Raw genomic sequence first — 25289 nt, 5'->3', positions numbered from 1 at the left:
TTATGCAACTCTAAATAATGTTAATTGCTTGGATTTGAAATTATTAGAACAAAATAGGTTTAACTTTTTTTCTATGAAAGAATTAACTTTATTTTGAAATTTATACCATAAGTAAGTACCCCAACAGGTTTCAAACGACACCTTCAATACCTTGATTTGAAGCCTGGACTCCTTAGTCAAAAATAGCAAAATAAATCTCCAGGAGAGAAAACTCCCTTCAATTTTAGAAACTCTTATTTTGCATAAACTGCTTGTACAACATTAGTCTTAATAAGCATAGATTTTAATTTCATTCAAAATGGCATTTGTAGGAAATGCAAATATATGTTGGAAAGAGTTATCAAGCTTATAGCTTGGGCAAGTAAAAGAAAACTAAGGTTAAGTATTCTGCTCTGCTCTCAAAATAATTCCACGGGGACTAAAGTTAATTTGAAACAAAATCTGGAGGTTTGCACAGACTTGGAGAAACTGATTTCTGTAACTAGTATCACCCACCACTAGTGGCCAAGAGTCCAGATGGGTTCTAAAGTTAAACATGCTTATTCTGAGCCGTTAGTGCCGTTGCCAGACCACTAAAAATTCAGAGATAATCAGCCATTTGTTGGGAACCTCAGGCACAAACCTGTGGTTGGAGAGAGAAACAGAGAAACACATATTTCCAAATATTATCTCATAGTTATTCAGCTGCAGGTCTGGAATCACTTGATTACCTCTGAACTGAGTAAACCCTGAAGTGCTCTTATCAAATGACCACGGTGCAAAATAGGGAAGCATCCATCATCGCTCTCGCCTCTGATTTGTTTCTCATCATCCCAAAATAGAATGGGAAATGTTGCTGCATTTTAAACTAATCCATTAATAATTGATTATTATAGATAGGAATAGGGGGACTGTGTACATGTATATAAAAGGGGAATATACGTATTCCCTGAGATGGGGGAGCTGACTCTGTCATCCGACCCCCTCCACCAGGAAACATTCTCTCTTTGAACACCATGGGGGATGCCGCAGGCTGGGGATGGAGCCTGTTCCTGAATCGTCTATGAATGGTCTTGAACTGAGGAGTTTAAGTTTCAGGGAAAAAAGCCTACAATGGCGTACAAAAGGAAGGAAAATCCCATCCATTTGAAAAGAGTATAAAAGGCATATCACAATAGACCTACAGGAATAGGAAAGCTTTTAGCAGTTCAACAAGGATGAAATAGCATGCTTATCATAGGGAACAACAGAGCCGGAGAGGTTTAAGTTTAGGAAATAAGCATCCAGATGCCAGAGAGTAATAACAGCCCCCTCCAACTTCTAAGAACTGCATGCCAGGTACAGCCAATATTCCACACAGTTACACCTAATAACTCGTCTAATTTCTGCAATAATACTACGGACAAAACAGTATTAACATCACCATCATTTTACAGATGAAGAAATTAAGGCACAAGGTATTTTCCATAACTTGCCTCAGAGAACACCACTAACAAATGCAGGAGCTGGAATGTGAGCTGAGGCTGAGTGATTGTGGGGCCCATGTTCCTAACCACTAGGCTGTACTATCCCATGAGCAAACAGAAGGCCTTAAACCAGCTAAGTAGATTCAGGGTATATCATGGGGTCCTTGTTCGCCCCCTAGACTGAAGAGTTTGTACAGGCATGTCTCCGGCCGTGTGAGTTTCTGTAATACATGAGTTGAAAAGAACATGATTGAACAATCAGGGAGCAAGACTGGCACTACTCCAGCAGCTGCTGGACAGAATGTTACTGTGACTGGAAAGAAGCACCTTGCTCAGTAGAAAAATGCTATTGAGTAAACAGAGTAGGAACTCACACCTGCTTGGTGTGCAGTAAATGGAAGCTCAGCTGGCGTCCTTTCTTCTGTTTCCTGCTGGAGGTTGTAAACAGCACCGGCACTCATTTTGATTGTTCAGAGTTTGTTGATTCTTGTCTGATCTTACATGCTCTTCAGAATTTTCCCAGGGATGTTCCATTCCGCTTTAGGTTTGCCCGCTTTGATCAACCAGTGTATTATTTTTAGGTTTCCCCAAATATTACTATGGCCATTTTTTAAGATCTTTATTATCAAAATTCTTGAAGGAAATATAATTTGGTTATTGCTGGTCTCCTATAACTTCCTCCCTCAATTGCCCCCACCTCCTGCACAATTAAAACAATTAGTTTCAGGACACAATTTTTGAAAACGTGGATTGTTTTTAGTAATATTACTGGCATGTGCTAGCAAAAGAGATTTAATTCAAAATTCAGTATGTAATGTGGGAGCATTAAAGGTTTCTGAGCAGGTAAGTATTATATGAGGAATCGTGAATTAGAAAGATTAAACATCCTGTGCAGATGCTCTGCAGTGAGGAAAAAAGAAGAAACAGAGAAAAATAAGGATGAGTGAAAGATGCCTGCATTTGGAATCTATGTGTCTGGGAGAATAGCAGTGACATTAATAACCCCAACCATGAAGACATAAGGACAAATGTGATAAAAACAACATCTCAACTAACCATATTTTAAAAATACACGTAATTCTCCTGTCATGAAATTTCATTTTCTGTAACAAATTCCAATGTCACATTGTTTCCCCAAGGGGACACATTGCAGCCTGAAAAACTGCTTATAAGAAACAATTAGAATCAGCCTCTTAATAATTTAGCTGTTCCCATAGGCACCCTGTTTCTCTGTTTTCGAAGAGGCTGCACCTAAAGCTATGAATAGACAATTATGTGCAATGCCTATTTTAAAGTACCTCATGGTTAAACTCACCTCTTGCTGTGTTACCATGGAATTTAACTCTTAATAATAAAGCATAAAAGCAGTACTACAATCACACTTAAAAACTGATCTACTTATTGAAAATCTCTGTATCTCTTTGACTGATATTACTCCCCACAATATATTTTCAATAATCAAAATTAGAATTAATTCCAATTAATTCTAATTGGAGATCAAATATTAATCCTAAGGCATTTTCTCACAGCCACAGACCTTTGAAAATTAAAATTAATTATCTCATTATATCAATAACAAATCAAAGGTAAAATCTTCCATTATCAGAACAGGGTCTTTTCTATACAAGATATAATTATCAATCTATTTTCCAAGACAGAAGCGTATTCCTGGCTATGTATAAATGTGCTTTTCTCATAATTGATAAATTATGGATTAGCCTCAACTCACCTTCTGTAGATCGACAAATGTGTGGAAATCCTCAAAATGCAATAATCAATTGGAATATGTCTGAATAGTCTGAAGTTATCTCTTGACAAATTTCTTTGTTTTCTTCCAGGTTAGTTATGATGTGTGCAACCTCAGTTTGTGTCTATAGCAGACGTTTCCTATGAGGTAAGAACAGATTGCAGCATCAATGCATTGCCCAAGTTTATTTTGAATTCTAAACTTTATTCTTAAATCTTAACAAAATTATTACATTTGGTAAGGCTTATTTTACTATTTTCCAAGGCAGGAATAAATTTGATTACTCTGATAAATATCAGCTGAAAAGATTGAATAAGATTTTAATAAATGATCTGAATAGATAGATATGTGAGTAGTTTTTCCATATAAGCAAAATGTCATTGAATAATTGACAATTCAACAAAGGTTTAATGATCATTGAGGTCTTTTTTTGTTTTCAGGATTCTTTCTACTATGTCCAAATCTCTATTTACACTGAGAAAGTATACCTAGTTGCTTAACCATCTTTATTCATTTCTTCTTCCCATGGCCATAAATGCATTGTTTTATTCCAGAGTTTTATTTAGGTTCATATAAGAGATCTGTAGGATTATAGCAATATCACCTATCTCACATTCAATGAAGATAACTGTTTCCCCTAAAATAAAAAAGCTGGTGTGTGTGCCCCCCCTTCACACACACACGCCAGCTTTTTCATGTTAGAGTAAATACCACACCAAAAGATAGCTCAAGGATGACTACAAAATATGACTCTACCATAATAAGACATCAGAGTAGCCCTGGGCATACACCTACTGTAGAAAAACAGAGCTATTTTGATAAAGGGCTGTTTGAAGCAAATTGACTCTGAAGTGTTTGCTCCCTGGGGGCCAGGGCAGACTTGCCTGGTTCTCTTGGCTGCCACTGAGCCTACTTTTGGAAACAACACCTGATAAATAACCAGTCACCTGCCTTAAAGTCCCTTTGCCTTAAACAGAATTTAATCCCCTAAAATGATGGTTTTCTACTTTAGATGCATATCGAGTATCTGGGGAAATATATCTTGTTTTGGGAGTTATCCAAAACCCAATCAAATAAAAATTTCAAGATGGAAGTTGAAGCAGAATTCGGGGTGTTGTAAGAGTTGAGTTCTCTGTGGTTGAGAATCACTGCCCTAAGTCTATAAGGCCATATGTGCCCTATTCTCCTGGTCCAACTCATCTTGCTGAGTCTCAATCCTGCTTCAGTGAGATGCCCAAAGCCAACCCAAACCACCTGTTACTTGGTTTGCTGCTCCCAAGATACCAGATTGGGGCTGATGGTTGTGTTTTGATAAATACTTGTTAAAAATTAAGGATAGAGAATTTAGGGAAAGAATTAAAACATAGTCACAGAATAAAAGGACTGAAAGTAAGTTATTCTGAAACAAAGCAAGCAAACAAACAATGAAGAGTTCATGTATAATGTACAAGAGAACAGAACTAAGCCTTATTTGGGAAGCACACCATACATAGGATAGAAACCTAAATCTTTACCCAGTTGTGAGTAAGGCTCCCCCGATCCAGATATCCATCTCTAACCATCCCTGAAGAGGCTATTTAACGCAAGACTTTGTAAAGACAGATATTGATTGACAGTGACTGAATGTGTTCAGTGGGACGAGAACAACACAGAGTCTGCTTCTGGATAAACACATACACAACCTATACATGTGATGCATTTTTGTTATTAACTATGAGTTTCTCCTCTCTAACTAGTTGGTGACCTCCTTAACCTCATGAAAGCAAAGTAATTGCTTCTCATGAGCCAACTCCCATAGGTAGGCTGGAAATGACAACCTCCAGGATGAGCAGAGGAGGATTGTTGAGATGTGGTGGGATCCACAGGAAACAAAGCCCCCCATGGAATCAGCAGTCCCTGTTACAGGTGAGGGGAGAGTGTACGTTGGCACCCAGCAATGTGCTTACTGACCCTGTCCTAGCCCTGTATGGAAAACCAACACCCATGCTCCCAACCTCACTATTCTGGGTTGTTTTCCCCATCCCCTTTATCTGGTCCTACTTAATTTACTGATCCCTTTTCTATAGTCAGGAGTTCTAACACTCCTCACCATCTCACTATGAGCAGACATTTCCTCATATTTTATCTTTTAGGCTCACTGAAAAAAATTCTTAGTTATCTCCTTATTGTTAAGAGTTTAGACTCTAAGTAAACAGCCCTTAATGACTGTTTTATTTTGGGAGATGGGGGAGGGAAAGGAACTGTAGGGGAGGCAAGTTCTAAGAATTTTTGATCTTAATTTAAAAGACCTGAAGAGTGTCCCTTTCTCTTTTTTTCTAATATATTTTGGAAAATGTTTGCCACCAATAACATATTTTCCAGAAATAGCCTTGTTTTTCTTTTTGTAAAGCACTATCTCCCTGTCTTCTTCTCTCCCTACTTGGAGCTGACCTGCCATGGTGGGAAGGGATTTCTATTCTGCTTTGGGTCTGAGTGGAAAAAAGCAACTTCCAATTCAAATCTAAGTGAAAAACACACCTCCACCAGCAGCTAGGGACCCTGTGCAGACCTCCTTCTACTTAGACTACACTAAAATTATTGTGGAAATCGTGACCTGAACTCCTCCAGCATGTTTATTCAGCTATTTCGTAAGTAATAGTTAGTTTCATCCAACATAATTTTTGTCAGTATTAACATATTTCTCAGTCCCACACATAAAATCTATGAGACAGAAAAGCTGATTAAAAATACAATAGAATGGCTGTATTTTAGAAAGTGTCTGTAAATTTAATATAGAACCTACAATGAAAAACTAGGGCATACTATTTGGTACCTAAATATTCTGTATCCTGTTTCTTAAAGGATTTTTTTTCTAATGTTATTAAATTCATACAAACATGCTGTCCAAGTAAAGAATGTCATCTTCCATATTCTGGATAGAATTTAGAAGAGTTTTAAATAAATTTATGATACGAAATGAAGCTATCTTTGATTAATTAAGATGCTACGATGATGGAAATATTTTAAAGATCTAGTCTTATTGAAAAAGCAGACAAAACTGTAGCAATACTGATCAATGAAAAATGAAAAAACAGCAAATTAAATAGCATTAGGAACAAGAAATGAGTTAATCACTGTAGATTAAGTAGAGATCTCTTCAATCATAAAATAGTAGTGAGAGAAACATTATCCCAATAAATCTGAAAAAAAAAATAGATTAAGAAATAGTTTCCTGGTAAATTATACCTTACCAAAATAAAATAAGAAAGAGAAAACTTGAATTGACCTGCAATCATTTAAAGTTTGTTAAAAATGTATTTCTCATGAATTTCTGTTTAATGAAAGGCACTGTTGAGAGAATAAAAGACAAGTCATAGAAAACAAGAATGAAAAAGGAAGTCAAAGAACAGAAAATATTTGTATAAATATAATCTAAAGACCTCAAACTCAGAACATTACATATGCGTGTATATATATGTGTGTATATATGTATGTATGTGTAGTTACATTTTCCTGTAACTTTTGAGAGAAAAAAAAAAACAAACATCCAATAGAAAATAGGCAAAGTATTTGAATGAGTAGTTCAGAAAAGAGGATATCCAAATGGCCGATAAACACACAAAGGTATTTTCAGTTTCTTTAGTGATAAGGGAAATGCAAATTAAAACTTCAGTGAGATAGCACTACTCATTCACTGAGATGGTCAAAATTAAAAGACTAACAATACTAAGTGATGACAAGAATGTGAAGCAACTGGAACTCATGTACAGCTGGTGAGACTGTAAACTGGTTCAGCTTCTGTGGAAAACTGGCAGTATCCACTAAAGATTCCTTATGCATTCCCCATGGCTCAGAAATTCTACTTCTGGGCATATGCTCAACTGAAGTGTGTGCGTGTATGGTGGTCTTTATGTGTATGTGTATAAAAATACTAAAAGAACATTTATAGTAGACTGTAAGAACCATATACTAGAACAACCCAAATATCCATTAACATTAAAATAGATGAATAAATTATATTAAAAGGGCTTTGTTAGTGTTGAAATAGTCACAACATCATTGGTGACTAGCTTCCTTCCAAGTGACATAACAGCAAAGCAAATATGAAACACACATCATTTCCCTGAAGCGCTAGCATGTTGAAATCCAAAATATCACTATAGTTTCCTATTTGGAAGGAAAAGAACATAGCTTGAGTGATGAACGAATCAAATGGGATATCAGATGCCCAAAAAAACCCTATAATATATTCACACGAGGGAATATTAAAAAATTATGAAAAAGAATGAACTACAGCTCATTCAGTAATATGTATTTCATAAAAGTAACAGTGAGCAAAAGAAGCCACGGGCAAAAGAGTTCATCGTATATGATGTCACTTATATAAAGTTCAAAGCTAATCGATGGTGCTTTAAAGAAACTTTTTGTTCAACTTTGAGCACGCGCACTTGAATGTACACGCTGAACAACGCTATGCTCTGGAATTCCATACAACGCATTCTGGATTTGTTTGAAACCAGACTTCCAGGTAGCAGTAAAGTGAAACCTGGGAGTGGCCACTTGCAAAGAAGAGTTTACAAACTACCTTGTAAGCCACCCAGAGACCTGAACTCCAAAAGTTGCCTGATTTTGTACTTTCTCCTTTTTAAATCTGTATCAAGCTCTTCCAGTTTTCACACAGAGAAACTGCATTTGTACTTGAATGGTGTCTCTTCTTTGCCTAGCAAGCAAGTAAATTTAGCTTTATTTTAGATTATTATTTAGCAGTCTTTACTTTTTTTTAACTTAATGGTTGGCAGAAGTCAGGATACCGGAGGCACATAAAGGGAAGTCACACGGTGAGCTTGTGAGGTGCTGATAATATTCTAGTTTTCAATCTGTGGTGGTTACATAGCTGTGTTAATTCTATGGAAATTTTTTGGGCTCTGCATTTATAATTTTAGTGTATGTTATGATTCAACAAAAGTCACTTTAAGAAATAAGAACTGTGTAGCAGTTAAAGATGTTCTGAACAGAACAAAACAAAAACTACCTCTCAAAAGCACACCAGGCTGAGATGATTTATGGGCAAGTTCCATTAAACTTTTAAGGAACAAGTAGTTCCTAACCTTGCTTCAAAGAAAAAAACTATAAAGACTCTGCCCTTATTCATTTTATTTCCAGGTTAGTATAACCTTGATAGCAAAAACTAGACTACGTTAGGAAAGCAATTTATGAACAGATCTCACATATGAATATGACACCAAAATCTTTTTAAAAAATCTAAATTTAGCAGAAAAATGAACAAACCAGGAACACAGAAGTATTAGAGACGAAAAAAAAAAAAACAGTGAAAATTCATCTATCCAGAATCAGAATTTAGGTTCAGTACGTTTCATATATGTACCATATAATTCATATATGTAACCTCATATAATTTAGATATTCATGAATATAGTATTAGAATCTCAGAAACATCTAAAGATACATGGAAATCTTGCATTAATACTTTTCTTTAAAAAAGATCTGATTTCTCCATTACCCAATTAACCTTTTTCCTAAGAAGCAATGTGGATTAAGAGCATGGAGGGAGTGGGGCAATGCCTGGTTACTCTGTTTATCTATTCGCCATACTCCTGAAGGGAGCAAAGCCTGCCAATGAGGCTGGCTGCTCCAAATCAGAGGGAACACCTGCCTGTGCCCGGCACAGCGGTCCTCAGAGTGTGGCCGCCAGACCAGCAGCATCAGTACCACCTGGGACTTGTTAGAAATGGTATTTTCAGGCCCCAAGTAAGACTTGACTAAATCAGGAACTGAGCTGGGGCCCCAGTCATGTTTAACAAGCTCTCTGGAGATTCTGACACAATTTAAGGTCTAAGAACCACTGACCTGGAGTAACAGTCTCTGTTGCAAACAGGCAAGTTCTGTTTCTGCTGCCATATCTTCTTTCTTTCTGTTTAGTCCAGGAAACAAAACAACCGTAAAGGAAGAAAGTAGCAAAAGGAGGTGTGTCCCCCTACCAAAGCAGGATAACTTTCCAACAGAAATGGAGAGAACAGAACTCATGTCCAGCTTTTCTAACCATAGTGTGAAATAGGAAAACAACTTACGAAAATGTATTTTGAGTTACTTGGCTTCAGGCTTTTTGAGTATCAACTTTTACTATTTTTTAATTACATTCTATATATAGTAACCGTAGAAAATAAGATAATATAGATAAGGACACAAAATAAAACTATAAGCCTATAATCTCATCATCTACAGACAATATCTTTTAAATGACTTATAAATTAATTTAATAATGTTTTAATAAATGACAGGGCAAGCTATACATCATTACTCTTGTTTCATAATTGTCCTAAGTGTATTTATTATGATCCTTTGGTGATCACTCTTTCAGGTTTTAAATAAAAGCTGGTAACATACAATACCTTGATTCTGGGCTTCTGGACTCCTGAACTGGGCAAAGAACACATTTCCATTGTTTTAAGCCACCCAACTTGTGGTAATTTGTTATAAGAGCCCTCAAAAACTAATCTAGTGATGAAATTATTTTGTCTTTCAAACAGACATCAAATTGATCCAGTACCATTTATTGAAACACCATACTTCGCCCACAACTCTGCACTGTCACCTTTGTAAGGAATCAGGCAACTAAAAATTTGGGTCTGTTTCAGGATTCTCTATTCTGTTTCATTGATCTGTACCATATCATCTTAATTACTATTGTTTTATAAGAGCTATTTTTCTCCTGGAAATTTAAGTCCTTTAGCCTTGTTTTTCTCCAAGATTATCTTGTTTTTTTTCTTATGATATTCATTTCAATATAAATTTTACAATCAGCAATTTCAATAAAAAATCCTCAATTGAGAGAAGATTGGCATCTTTACAATATGAAGACTTTCAACTCATCAACAGGATATATCCTTTCATTAAGTTATATATACATTAACTGCTTTTAACAAAGTTTTGTGGATTTCAGTATAAACAGTTTGTACATTTCTTTTGGCCTAATTGTTCTATTTTTGGTCCTTTGTGATATTATCATGATGTCATTTTTAGAAATGCTCATTCTCTACTTATTGCCTAAATATACAGAAATACAAAATATTTTTACATATTGATCTTGTATCCAGTGACTTTGCTATTTTCCTTATGTAATTTTCATCCAAGATAAACTTGGATTCTCTTGAATTTCTATGACTATGATCGTGTCATCCCACAGAGTGACAGTTTTATTTCTTCATTCTCAATCTGTACAGTTTCTACTTTTTCTTGCTTTATTGTATTGGCCAGAAATCCATGAAGAGGATAAATAAAAGTGGCAATGGTGGGCAAACTTATTTTGTTTCAGCCTTTTCCCCAGCTCAAGTCTGGTATGAACCAGAATGTCTGCTCACTGAGTTCCTCTGAGTCTTCCCAGTGGAGGAAGAGGATGAGGAAGGAGGTGCAGGGAAGGTCTGCCTTGATGGGTTGTATTCTACCATTGCATTGCTCTCATCTGGTCAGAGCAGATATTCAAGTCAGACTCAGGACTCTCTGAAGATTCCTCAGCACTGATAATCTCCTCTGTCATCTCTGTAGGCAGGCAGTGCCTCCTTGGTTTGTCTACAATTCTACACAGATTTCCTCTGCTTAGCTCTCATCCTCATTCACCTTCCAGGAAGCCCTCTCGGTTCCAGCCCCTGTAAGATGGCTCTACACCAGCCCCCTTCCCATGCTTGCACCACAGGAAGTATCCATGCAGCCTTTGCCCCTTCAAACCATGGAAGGGCCAAAGGGGCCATCTCTTCTTACTCTCTCATGAAAACCACCAGCCAGCCTGTCTCTCCCTTCAGGCTTTTCTGGTTGTAGATCTAACATGGATATCTAAACCTCATCAACTCCAGAGGACACAGGTCAACAGTCTGAGTGGTTTCTTTGAAGTCTTTCTCACTAGGCCTGAATTAAGCTGGGTGTATGCTGCCCCCTTCACCGGCGACATCAAGGGAACAGAAGATGCAGCAGTACTCCCGACTCTCTCAGAAGACTCTCTCTCCTTGCTTTATTTAAAATGAGTATTGAGCTAAGGATAACAAACCTATTTCCGACCAGCTTTCCTCTACTTCTCCCCACCTTCACTTGGAATACTTTTTTTTGTTTTTGAAAAATCTTCAGACACTAAGATGGAAAAAATCAGTTTTATTCTTGTATTTTGAGCACATGTAAACACTGGCCCATTTATACATTGACAAGTTTGTATTTTGGGTTTTATTTAAAAAAGCTCTTAATAATTAAGAATATCTAACCCTGTGTCATAATTGTCACCATTTTCCCAATTTAACATGGCATCTGTTTTTATTATCTGCGTTATGAAAAACTCATGGAGTAATTTAGACGAAAACATTGTGTACAAAATCTTGTATTTGGTTGCTACTTACTCAACAAAACAAATTATGTGAGAAAATTTATAAAATAAAATAGACTAGTGTCATATGATGCTCTGTCTAAAGCTAAAAACCATCATATTAAACCACTATATCTTGGACTTTAACTCTTCCCTCCAAGTACTCAGGACCTATGTACATTTCTGAAGACTTGTATCCTTCCTGTCCTGCTCTGGGTACAGAAAGCTTCGCTTTGGTGTTAAGCACTGTTTTTCTAAGGTAGAACATTGCCTAAATTGCCTTACTTCTTAGCCTGTAATAACAATGCTTGGACCTTACACTGACAGAGTATTCATTAGACATACTACACTGGTCAGGGCTAAAAACAAAACAAAACAAAACTTTTCTTCAGGTTTTGTTGGTTAACTGTGGAAGAAGGGTTCCATTTCCATGGCAGTTATGTAAACAACATCTCTCTTGCATAACAATGCTCTTACTCTGAAAAGATTTAGCTGGCCCACATGCCTAGGCTGCATGAAGATACGTAATTAGCCCTTCGAATGTTGCAAATCAAGACAACTCTGCGTGTTCTTCTCCATAGAGAATTAATATTATTCTGCAAATTAGTCTTTTACCTTCCAGCAGGGTCCAAGTTGAAATGTTACTTCAGAAGTCTTTTGAAGGGGGAGGTAAACCAAATCTTCCATCCTTTGCTTCTTAACTTTTAAAATATACATTAAAGCAACAGAATAAACTCTTAGTCTTTTTTTTTTTCTTTTTTTACCTATTGGGTTTCCTCACACACTAATTAGGTCAATCCTCTGATGGTACAAAACTTAAAAGACTTCCTCACTTTTATCAGTCTACTTTATTTTTAGAGAAAAACATTTTCTAAATTGCATTAGTGTAAAAATTGGGAAGTGATTCATTCATTGTAACACGGTTATCCATATTTCTCATTTCAAATAATCATGTCTTTTAGGTCACGAAAAAATGCAAGGATGAATATTTCCTCTGTTGATACTGTACTTTCAAAAAAATAAAATAATACCTCTAACACAAATACAAAGATGTCTACTTTCAGACTCTGTGTCTCTTCTGGCTCTTGCTGTTTACTATTCTCTCTTCAGTCTTCAAACATCAGAGTTTCTGAAGCCCGATAACTTGCCCTTTTCCATGCTGAGTGGTCTATACGCTCAGTCTCTAGGTGACTTCATCCTCCCCATGGACTTAGTTAAATCTCTTGCATTTATATCTCAGGACAGATGCCTCTGAGGTTCACACAGACACAGGCAATCACAATTTCTCTGTTCATTGACGTTTACCACCAATCTCAATTGCTTCATTCCCAAAACCGAACCCCAGTTTTGGCTGCACTAATCTGGTCCTCCTCAAAGATTCTTCATCTCGGCAAGAAACTTTGTCTTTGTTGGCTGCTGGAACCAATACCCTAGACTGGGTGGCTTACACAACAGTTATTTCTCACAGTTCTAGAGACTTGGAAGTCCGAGATCAAGGTGCCTACAGACTCAGAGTCCGGTGAGGACCCACTTCCTTGTTTGCCTTATTACTCTATCCTCACATGTCAGAGAGAGAGAACATCTCTCTTCTGTCTTCTTATAAGGGCACTAATCTCATTCATGAGGGCGCTATTCTCAAGATCTAATTACCTCACAAGGGTCCCATCTCCTAATGCCACTGCACAGGTATCTGAACAACCTATAAATTCGGGTGTGTGGAGAACACAAACATTCAGTCCATAGCAAACTTGGAATCATCCTTGATACCTCTTCTTCTCTTTCTATATAGATTCAGTCACCTCCTAAAAAAGCTCCCAAGTGTGCCCACTTCTCTCCAACAAACACTGCCACCCTAGTGTAAGTGACTTTGATTACTTACTGGGAGACTAATAGAATGATACCTTCCTAAATGTCCTGTTGGCACCACTGTATTATTCTACATACTCTAGCCTTTGTTGGTATTTTAAAATTTAAGTCCAATCATGTAATCCTTAGATTTATCTAAACACCTTTGGAGCTCCCTATTTTTCTTAGAATAAAGCTAGAATATACTTAAGCTCCCTATGATCTGACCCCTGGTCTCTCTCACTGGTCTGATTTGACCTGCTTACCTTTCTTACTGTGTTACCTTTTCTTTCCTTGTTGAGAGCACTTCCATCACTATCCCACCTCAGGGCTTTCATACATGTCATCACCCGGACCCAGTGCTCTGTTTTCTCCTCACACTCCCTTTACCTAATTGATGTCACAAAGATGTGACACTCAAGTCCCCTCAAGGAGGAATTTGTTTTCTCAGTGGCTGGGAGTACCATTGACAGACAGTTTCAACTGTTAGCCTGTTCAGGAATTGCCTCAGCAGCAGGGAACTTTCTTGCCCAAGGTCACACCGTTTTGGAGAGGCCCACAACGAATGACTGATGGAAGTGGAACAGAACGGAACAACTCTGATGGGACAGTGTAGCTTCCAATCTCCCTGTGAGGTTGGCTGAGACCTGCATCACAGCTTGACTTCTCCCTCCGCTGAATCCTGTTCCTTTCCCTTCCTTCCACAAATGTGGGTCCTGACTCTCTCTAGTAAACAATCTGCCCAATAATCACAGCCTGCTTCCAGTCACTCCTCCTCCAGACGTCTGCTTAGATGTCACTTCCTGAAGGAAGCTATGTACTAGTTTTTCAGGGTTGCCAAAACAAATACCCACAAACTCGGTGACTCCTAACAGCAAAAATGTATCCTCTCATATGTCTGGAGATTAGAACACTGAAATCAGTGTTCTGGCTCGGCTATGCTCCTCTGAGTGCTCTGGGGGAGGATCCTTCCCACCTCTAAAAGCTTCTAGTGGTAGCTGGCAATCCCCTGCATTCCTTGGCTTATAGATGCATTACTCCAGTCTCTGCCTTCATCTTCACATGGCCTCCTCCCCTGTGTGTCTGTGTTTCTGTGTACAAATCTCCCTCTTCTTATAAGGACACCAGTCATACTAGATTTAGGGCCCACCCAAACCAGGTATGACCTCATCTTACCTTGATGACTGCAAAGTTTCTATCTCTAAATAAGATTGCATTCACTGGTTCCAAGGGTTAGGGCTTCACCAGATCTTTTTGGAGACACAACTGAACTCATGAGCTGTATTACTGAGGACATATTTGGATGTAAGCAACATAAATTGTAGTAAATATCTGTCATTCTTTCTTGTGACAGAACATCTTTGAACAGTTTCCTGCTATTAAGGTATTTTCCTAATACTCACCATGCAAGTCCAGCATCTGTGTTCTCAGCCTTCTTTGCAGTACAGATGAAGACATGTGACTTCTGTCATCAGACACTCCTGTCAAACACAGAATTGGAAGCCAGTGGTGTAAAGAAGCATTCTCTGTAAAGGATCTATTTTGGGAAGTGACAGAGACATCCAATTTCCAGAGGCGGGAGAGTCAGAGTCTAGGTACTGTCAACTGCAAACCCACATTGTGTGTTTCCAAGGGCAGTAGCTGAGGTCCCTTCAGTAGACCAGTTATGGATGGTAATTCTGGGCACTGATCCTGGATGTGTAGCTTCTAAGCATGGCTCTCTGGCCAGCCCAGAGAGTCAGTAAGTTTTATAATATCTTTTTGAAACTGCCTTTCTTCTTAAACTAGTGGGAACATGTATGATGTGCAACTAAGCCCCTAACTTATATAGAAATGCAACTTGAGTTAGTTTAGATAAAAGTAGAAATGGAAAAGAAAAAGGAAAGGTAATGAAAGTAAATTTATTGGTTAAAACCTCTGTAAGGATTTAGGAGTAAAGTCAGAATCTGATACTTGATATGCTCTCAGGACTTCCGTTTATTTTATCCCATCTCTCTTATCTCTGCTTTTCTCTGTGTGACAAGTTCATTCTTTCAGGTTGATTACCTGCACTAGAACCAGAACCACCAGCAGCCCCTGTGCTCTGATCCTGCATTTTAACAGTAGAAAGAAAAGAACTTCTCTTCACCAGTTCCAGTTTTACAGATCCAGGCAAAGGCTTTTGATCACCCAACTTGAACTATGCCTGCCCAGTCCCATGGCTAAGTCAGCATGGTCAGGAAATTGAGTTACTATTAATTCATTCCAATTACTGCAGCCAGAGAGGTAGATCATCCACCTCCCTTCAAGAGCACATGTCAGAGCGCAGAAGAGGGAGAAAGGAGCAGATTCCCCCAGGGAGGTAAGTCTGCAAGGGAGTAGAGAGAGGACAAACAGTGTAAACACATCCATTGGAAAAATGATTACGAACCCGACCGTTACCTCAGTTTGCATCTACTATAAATGTTTTCTGTGCTTACAGATAAAGGTTTATCTGTGCTTACAAATAACAAGTACTACCCCTTTAGGACTTAACTGTAGTTAAACAGGGCATTCTATACATTCATTAGAATATGGGCTCCATCTAGACACAAAACCCCCGCTATATGTTGCTATATTCCCAGTGTCTTGGGGATGTAGCAAACTGGATATAGGGAAATAATGACCTTTGTTAAGCAACCAAATAAATAAATGACATCTGACTCACTGAATGCATCTAGGATATGGTATTAGAGTAACGAAGAGGTAGCATGAATTTACAAAAGATACTTGTGACTCTTCACCCAGTTTGTATTTTATTTCATTTTATATTGAGAGACAGTACAGCGATTAAAAAAAACTTTAAATTAAATTATTTCTACCTCTTACTGGTTACATTCCCTTAAACATGTAACTTCTCTATGATCTGAGTTTCCAATCTATACAAAAAAGATAACATTAGGACCAATGTCATAGGATCCTTGTAACAAATTAGTGTGATATTGAGTGGTACACAGTTTTCACCCAATAAATGTTTACTTTTGACATTATATTCATGAGATCCAACTGTCAACTAGGTGTTTGTACAATCTTAATACCATAATCACATCAATATGCCTCTGCCTTGTGTTCATTCTATAAGCGGTGCTCTTGCTTTGTTCCAAGTACATCTGTACTCTCTTGAAAGAAACTTAGTCTCTTTCTTGAAAGAAAAAGAAAGTAAATCTTCCATAAGCAAAGACAAAGAAGCAAAATATGTTTTAACCTCTAGTCAACTTTGGGATTGGAAGTGGAAAACAATCAAAGAATTTCTTAAATAAAGATCAGATTAGTTTGTCTTATTAGTGTCATCTCCTTCCTTGTAGCTTTAAAACAGAGATTCTCAGGTGGGGCTTTCATTGCCATGAAAGGTGGAAGAAGACCATTGGGAACTGAGAGAAATTTGTTCAGAAAAAAATTAGGCATAGACTTCCATTTCCCATTCTCAAAGTGAGAAAGTAGCAATATACAGTCTCAAACTGGAATCCCCCAAATTACTTCCATAACAACAAAGTTTACAGATATAATTAGCCTATCTATAATCATCACTTATTATTTGATAATCATAATACAGCTTTTGACAAACTAGTGTGTCCTAATTCCAAGAGAGGGAACAGACAATGAATGAAGAGTTGATGATTACTAGTCCAACATATTAATGTGAACTAATCAGTGAGCTTTCGCAAGCCCAACACAATTGATCCCCGAGTAGATTCGCCTTCTCCCCTTACTGCTCTGAGGAAAGAAAACAAACACACAAAAAACAATCCTGGAATTCTAGCCCCAAATTCTCCTCTTTTTCCTGAAAAGAAACAGGTTGGTAAATCCAGATATATCTGTATAAGAGATAAACATACAGGAAATGTGTCATTAGTTTGTAATTTTGCAATTAGTCTGTGATATTTTCCATCTGAAGGACATACAAAAAATAGAGACAGGGCTAGAGATTTGTTCAAGTTATTGTTTTTTGAACTATCATTTTAGGAATCTGAAAGGGGCTTTAGGGTTCATCTTAGAAGGGTACCGTCTGTTCTTATTATCATTTCTCTCCAACAAAGACTATATTGTTTCATATGAAAGTATAATCTTGTCAGAAAATGAGTTACAAAATGTTAATTTCTGATCTACCTCCCATCTTATGATGCAATTTTATCTCTAAGCCAAATACATAACTAACAAATGACTTTGCAAAATGAAAACATTGCCTTGTGAAATCACTATTTTATGGGCATTCAAAAGCAAGCAGATTGCATTTGTTTTGTTGAACATTTTTTAAGGGTAATAATTCTACATACTTCTTTAGAAAGATGAAAAACACTCTTCTCTACCCTGTCATCTGAATATGTACTTACTTCTTCTTATTGCAATGTCTTCAAGTTCATAATCATAAAATAATTTTTTCTTGTTTTTTAGAGACTGTAGCTCTGCCATCTGGCAAAGGCACTCACTCATCCATGTGGTTGTTCATTTATTCAGCAATATAATTTTAGCACCAGTGATCCTATATGCCAAATATCAACTTGCTCACTGATGAGTAAAAACACACCTGGATCCGGTTCTCACAGATATCGTATGCCTGGTCTATCCTTACCACTTAGTTCTCGACTCATCCATTCAGAGACACCCAATTAGTCATATACCAAAGGTCTGTCATTCACAATCTGTCATAACTAACACTGCCTTATTGACTTTACTAAGGAAATCACCATCAGAACATACCAAGTTCATTCACTTGTTTGCATGATTATTGTTTACATCCCTGAGCTACAATATAAGTTCCATGATAGCAAGTGGCCTGTCCTATCTCATTTATTGTCGGGTCCCCCCAGTAGCATGAAGGAAAATTGACATACAGTGGAAGCAATAAATATTTAGTGAATAAAATTAAAAAGTTCTAACTGGGGAGATTGACATTTATCAAATAATGATACATATATGCAAAAGCTCAGCCGTGATAAATGCTACACGAGAGTCGGTATGGTTTAGTGCGCCGTAGGAAGGTTTGACCTATTCTAACCCAAGGAAAGTCATAACCAAGCTCAGCATGTCATATAAGGCAATTTCAGCTGGGTAAGGAGGGCGATATCCATCTCTCCAAGCTCAGAGAATGTACAGACTCTATTACAGTGAATGAAAGAAAGGTGGCCAGTGTAGTTGGAATGAATAGTAAGAGATGAGAAGTGGGTGTAACTAGCTCAGTGGCTTTTCACTTTTTGTGACCACGACCCTCAGTGAGAAACCCATTTTGTTTCAAGAACCAGTGCACATACACACACACTTATATATAGAGATAGAGAAATAATGGTAACAGTTATTATCCACCAAACAATTTTATGACGCACCAATGTGGCACATGCCCAGTTTGTAAAATACTGGACTAGACTAGCCATATGAAGGACTCTTTCCTTTATCCAAAGAGGCCAAGAAGAGACTTGCTAAGATATGCATTTATCAGATCAGGGTAGGGGATGGGTTTCTGGAGGCTGGTCAATACTCCATACAAGAGATAAGAGCAACAGAGACCAGGAGATAGGAGGGCAAAAGAACAAAAGAAAAATCTGATAAATATTTAGGAGCTACAAATCAGTTCAACTTGGCCATGCATTGTGCATGAAGAGGGGGTATTAAGGACAACTCATATATTTCTGTCCTGCACAGCTGCATGGGTGATGGTGCCATTCAGTGAAGTTGGAAACTCTGGGAGAAGACCAAATGTAGTAGGTAAAAAGACATGTTCTGTTTGACTTGTGTTGAATTTGAGGTGTCTTTGAGACATCTGAGGGATAGTTTTGAACAAACAGTTGGGTATACAGATCTGTAGTTCAAAGGCAAAGTCTGGACCAGAGATTAAGATTTTTCAGTTTATCTAAAACTGAAACCACAGATGTGGATGATGTCACACGGAGAAGTGAGTCAGGAGAGGAAAGAGCAAAGGACAGAGCCTGATGAAATCCCAACATTTAAAATTTAAATGCTATGTGGAGGAAGATGAGTTTGTGAAGGAGAATGAGGGGTGACCACACAGGTTTACAGGTAAAAAACACAAAAGAATGGTATAGTATCAGGGAATCCAAGGAAAGAACTAATATCGAGAATCTTCAATTCTGTATTTACTATACTGAGTACTTGCAACCTGGCTGCTTATTTTGTGTTATTCTCAATGTTGCTGTTATCGTCATCGCTGTGTTGCTTAGAAGACAGGGTTAGTATCCATGCATGTGGACTCCCTACTGCTTTTTCCTGTCGTCTCCTTCCTGATTTCACTGCCTTTCTGCAACCAGTTTAGATCATATTCTCCATCATTATAATCATTTACTTGCCAATTTCTTTAATTTTCCTGATTTTCTATCCTTCTGTGACACTTTCCTAGGGAACCTTCAATTGCTCCTATATAATACTGAAGGAAACCAACAATCATCCAGATTACTGCCTTTATAAATTCATGGATATTTACTATCTACCGACCTTCATGCTAAATAGCAATTCTTCCTTTTGCCCCACTGAAGTATGTTTCTAATTTTCTACAGAAACCATGTTAAACTTTCAACATTTTATGCTAATCCCACCACTTGCTCCCTCTTAATCTTAGGAAATGACTCTACTTCTTGAGTTACAGGGAAAACAACAACAAATCATGAAATCACTGAACAGAAAAGTGTTCAACATCCCATCGACAATTGTATAAGCAACACTTAGAGACTGCAGAAGACAAGACTTAAAAATGTGGGCTTTGGATCCAGGTGGCTGGTGACTTCTGGCAAATCACTTAAACTTTTTGTGCCTCAGCTTCCTCATCTGTGAAATGGGCACAATCCTAACATTGAACCTAAAAGGGGATTGAATTGTTAAATGATCTAGTGCAGTGTTTCTCAAACTTGGGCAAGTATCAGACTCACCCAGAAGGCTTATTATAACACAAATGGAGCCATATTCCCAGAGTTGGATCAGTTGGCCTACCATTAAGCCCCAGAATTTGCATTTCTAACAATTCCTAGGTGATGCAGCCCAGCATTAGCAACCATAGTTTTGGAACCACTGATCTAGTACGTGAGAAGCACTTAGAAATGTGTCACATAATAAACACTCCAAACCTTTTCCCCTTGACACATATCATTTCCTCCCTTTATCTTCAGACAGCGGGAAAGCTTCTGTCCTGCATACAGCTAATCCATAGCCTGTTCTCTGCTCAGGCAACTTGATCAACTGATTATTCTCTATTAATCCTTTCTCTTCATCCTCTCCCTCTCTGCGTATGTCTTCTTATTTGAATTAGTAAACTAGAACTTAAGCACGTTTCTTCTACATTAAAAAAAAAAAATCAATGTCAATACCTTGACTTCTTTTCATAACCATCCTAACCCCCTTTCCCTCACTGAGCCTAACATTTCAAAAAGAGTTATTTTCACCAGTTTCTCAATTCTTACTGGTTCCCCAGCCAACCGCTTTGTGGATTTATTTCCGCACTGGTCCCCTATATTGCTCAAAAACTATTAGCACTAACCTCACTGTAGCTAAAGGCAATCAGTGTGCATCTCCCCTGGAAGCCACTGGCATTGCTGACCACGCCCTCCTTCCTGAAACCGCCTCTTCTCTTTTCACCTTAAATCCACACTCCCGCTCCAGGATCTTCTCCTGTGGTTCAACTACCAGGTCTTCATCTCTTTTACAAATTTCTCTTTTCCGTGCTTCTTTTTAAAATCCTGGTTCATTTTGCTCTGTTTATTTGTTTCCTTGTTTGCATTAAATCTTATTCAGGAACTTTTTCTCTTCCGACTCTTCACTCTCCCTGAGCAAACTCTGTTGAGGAAATAATAATGATCCGAAGGCAGAATTCATTATATAAAATAAAGAAAATGTATCAGAGATACTGAGTAGAAATAAAATATCTGAACTTGGTACATTCGAAGGCATACATATGTCATCAAGATCTCAAGAAACAAACAAATGGGGAAATACAGAATGATTATTTTGACCATAGAAAAAAGATGAGACAAGAAATAAGAGTTTGCAAGCAAGGCTTTCCTGTTCAACCGGGAATCCCTTTGAAACAGAGGCTACCCTTTACGCTAATAATGTACGATGGAAAATAAAAAGCCCACATCAATGAAACAAATAATTATCAGAGGTAAGGAAACTCAAGGTCTAATTGGCTTCACCTTGGGAGGTCTCAGGAGGAGTAGAGTTTGGATCATGTAAAAATGAGTTAAACTGACCCAGGATACTTGGGAGCTTCTAAAGGCTGCATATTTATTATTTTTCATAAAATTTTATTTTATAGCCAGTGTCAATAAATTGTATACGTGCATATTGGCCTTAGGTCTTATGTTCTCCTACTAAACTTCATCACCCGGGAGAACTCTGGGACTGAAAAATAGCACAGTTCATTGGCCAGATGACTGCCCTAAGTAAGGTTATGCTGCACTGTTTTCTTTACGTCTGAAGGTTGGGTCTCATCGCTCATTCACAGCCCAGATACTGCATGTTTTCCAACGTGTATACATTCTGTTTGAATGTTTCAGGCATTTCTAACTCAATATTTACAAAGCTGAACGCAGCATCTTTCCCTAAACCTGCTTTTCTACTTTTGTGTCCTGTTTTAGTGAATAAAAACTCCCCCAATCCAGTTACTAGTGACAGAAAATTAGATATGATTTTTCTTTCTTGTTTCTCCCTCATCTTATTGATCAGTATCATATTCCATTGGGTCTACCTCCTATATATTTCTTAAGTCAAGCCAGCCACTATTTCCAAATTACTTGTTCAGACCACTCTCATCCTTCCTGTGAAAGCGGGAGATGTGTTAGGTGATACTGTCTGCTGTGAACTGATGTCAGCCTAACTGGTCCCACGTAATGCTTACTTTTGGGTGGATAATAATAGTTGTCAAAGAGTTTCAGATAGCAAAGATTAACCAAGCCCTCATGACCTTGCTGTTAATGTTTAATAAGAACAAATCTCAGGCCAAATTCTAACAAATCTATCGACACTTATTAGACAGATAGATTTTGGTAAAAATTCAATCCTTGCCTCTAGTTGGCATCACACAAACAGAAATCCTCTTAAACCAATGCCTGGATGTTGGATCAACCAGAGCTCAAACCGCAGGCACCATCCTTAAGGAAAATAGATTTCAGACCCAGTAAATTCATGCACCTGTTCTGGTAATGTGGGAGAATGTAAACAATATTTCAGTCATTCTACATGTCTTGAAATACATATCTAATGACAATCTCTTTCTGTAATTCATCACGCTAATTGACAGGTCTCCAGTTACATCAATAAACATTATTTCTGACTTTCAGTATGTCCCTTAGCAAAGAAGTGGTTGTTGACAGTGACGGGATTAGAGGGGGGCTTTTGGTAGCTGCCCCTTTCTGATAGAATGAGGGTTCACCTCCCCTTGACTGCGCACCCTCAATGTTGTGTCGGATAACCAGACCAAGAATTGGATCCTAAACTAATGGGTACATATATAATATCATACTGACTATCCTAAAATCTTTCAAGTGATTTATACTTATCATAATAATGTTTTCAGTCTTCTCTACAGCCTTAAAGTACTTCATAGAATGAAACTATGATCATATTTGTTTCTTAAAATTTATCAATGGCTTCCCACTGCTCTTATGATAAAACAAACATTTCCTGAAATAGCCTCATCTGACACCTTTCTATCACCTCTTTCTATCTGACACTTAAAGATATCATGTTTTTATCCAACTTTAGGCGTCTCCATATGTCTTCCATTTGCCCAAAAAACTCTTTCCTCCTCCTTCACCTGGCCTAATCATATTCAGCCTTCTAGGGTGAGTTAAATAAATCTCTTCTTTCAAAAAATCTTTATTGATGACCATTTCCAACAAGATTATGTTCCCACATAAGTCTGTGAAACACCCATCGTAGCACTAATCACACTAACTAGAACCCCTCATCTCCACTTTGACCTGCTTATGTGCATCATTCATTAGATGGAATGGGATCGCTCTTATCACTCCTAGCACAGTGCCCTGCACAAAGTCGTTCTCAAATGATGTAACAGACTTTCTTCTTCATTCCCCATAACATCACCAGTTTTTAGGCTTTGCCTATAGGGTAGTTCATTGCTGGAAAGATTCATGGAACTATTTAGTTCCATAAATCAACTTACGTAGGAAAACAGTTACAGGCAAAAGTATACTATTTGTAAGATCTTTTCATTCAAAACATGTGGCATATAATGCACATTGTCCTAATTTGGTGTTTATACAGTTCCTTTCCCAAATTTTATAAAATCCTCTTCCAAATTTATAAGAACACTCCTATTCTTGAGGATCTCCCCAAACCTCAGTTTAGAAAGGCTAAAAATAATTCATTTATGAATGTCAAATACAATGCTGCACTGCTGTATTACCTATACAACTCCAAGGAACAGCTTGACTTTTTTTCCCCTCTAAGGTCACCGTTATGATTCGGGGTATTCGTATATAGTTTTATTTGTGGTTTCATTATAGCAATTTGTGCCTTTAGAGTACAAAATATTTTAGACTTAAGAGTTTAGCTATGGAAGAATAGAGATTCATACATTAGATCATTGTCAGCTACCTCTCCGTGGTTGGCTGAAAACTTAACAATAGTAGGTTAGCAGGCATTTGAGCATTGATAGTAGAAAAGATCAGGAAAACAGGGGGGAAGGTATAGCTCAGTGGTAGAGCACCTGCTTAGCATGCATGAGGTCCAGGGTTCAATCCTCAGAACCTCCATTAAAATAAATAAATTAAACAAACAAACAAACCTAAGTACTTCCCCCCAACTCTTCCACCCCCCAAAAAAGATGAGGAAAACATAAATTATACTTACACAGTTATAAGCACTCCCTGGCTCCCAGCATCCTTTTGTAGTGAAAACTTTTTCACTGCTGAAGTGCTCACCCTCATTTTGTTCAAGATATGAACTGGCTCAGCTACAAGACCAGGTCGTGTGACAAATTTGACATCAATGAAATGCACTGTAGTGACAGTGTCTTTGGGCTTCACTTCCCTCTGTTACTCCAGACATACTGAGGGACCACAGTGCCTGGGTCTCTGGGCTCTGGATCTCACAGGAACATTTGTGAAATCATTTTTTAAAATAATTACTCACAAAGCCCCCCTCCAGACAGCTTGGACCCACTTGAGTGCCTGGACTCTCTTCTTCCTTAGGGTGGCTGATTTACCCAATGGCCATTCGGGCTGTTCAGGCTGCCAACTGAAGACCTTCTTCCCCAACTGGACAAAGAGTACATCTTCATGTTTATCTGTCCTGAAAAGAGAGGTAATGTAACTTAAGGATTATGTGCAAACAGGAATTCTCACCTACCATTAAAAAAAAAGTTTAAAAATACCATATTATTGCCAAAGAACTGAAACTATTTTTTCCATTGCTTATGGAAAAACTGGAGACATTGAAAAAATCAAGTTGATGGGGGGACCCACCTTTGGGAGGCAGCCCAGAAGAACAGCATAAGAGGCAGGTCTGAAAACACAGCAGGCAGAGACACAGAAAAGAAAAATCCACAGCATGTGCAGGTGCAGATTTATCCCGCAGACAGTGATGATTACACTTTGGAGCCCTTCTATCTCTGACCCCTGGGAGTGCAGAGAGTTACTGGAAGTTGTGGAAGGTTCTAGATAGGGAGAGAAACCTGGGAGGCAATCAGGAAGGAACTATGAAACTAAGTTACTTTGAGAAATCTCAGGTGAGATGGATCCGAATCGCCAAAGCTCCAGCAACAGTTCATTCTAAACTGTGACGCTGGAACTTCACTTTGAGTTTGTACTCAAATACTATGAAGTATTTCTAAGAGAAACTTCACCTCAATTTACATTCGTTTCAGGCTTCACAGAATGGAATCTTCCCTGAGCACAGGTAATGACCATATTTCTCTGACAGACAG

The 25289-nt window shown here is 37.9% G+C and overlaps 1 long non-coding RNA gene across 1 annotated transcript; it reads right to left on the bottom strand.

Moving 5' to 3' along the window:
* Positions 1–3278: 3278 nt before the first annotated feature.
* On the bottom strand, positions 3279–24962 carry LOC116152231 (uncharacterized). The gene is made up of 6 exons (XR_010377197.1): positions 24829–24962; positions 24497–24655; positions 20880–21175; positions 14785–14862; positions 9040–9103; positions 3279–3332 (listed from the first exon to the last, which is right to left on the bottom strand). It is a non-coding gene; the product is annotated as an uncharacterized LOC116152231 (long non-coding RNA).
* Between the last annotated feature and the right edge of the window lie 327 nt (positions 24963–25289).

Source organism: Camelus dromedarius, chromosome 2 (assembly GCF_036321535.1).
Source record: "Camelus dromedarius isolate mCamDro1 chromosome 2, mCamDro1.pat, whole genome shotgun sequence".
NCBI lineage: Eukaryota > Metazoa > Chordata > Mammalia > Artiodactyla > Camelidae > Camelus > Camelus dromedarius.
Note: the sequence above shows the minus strand (reverse complement) of the source record. Positions and strands in the feature narration are given on the sequence as shown.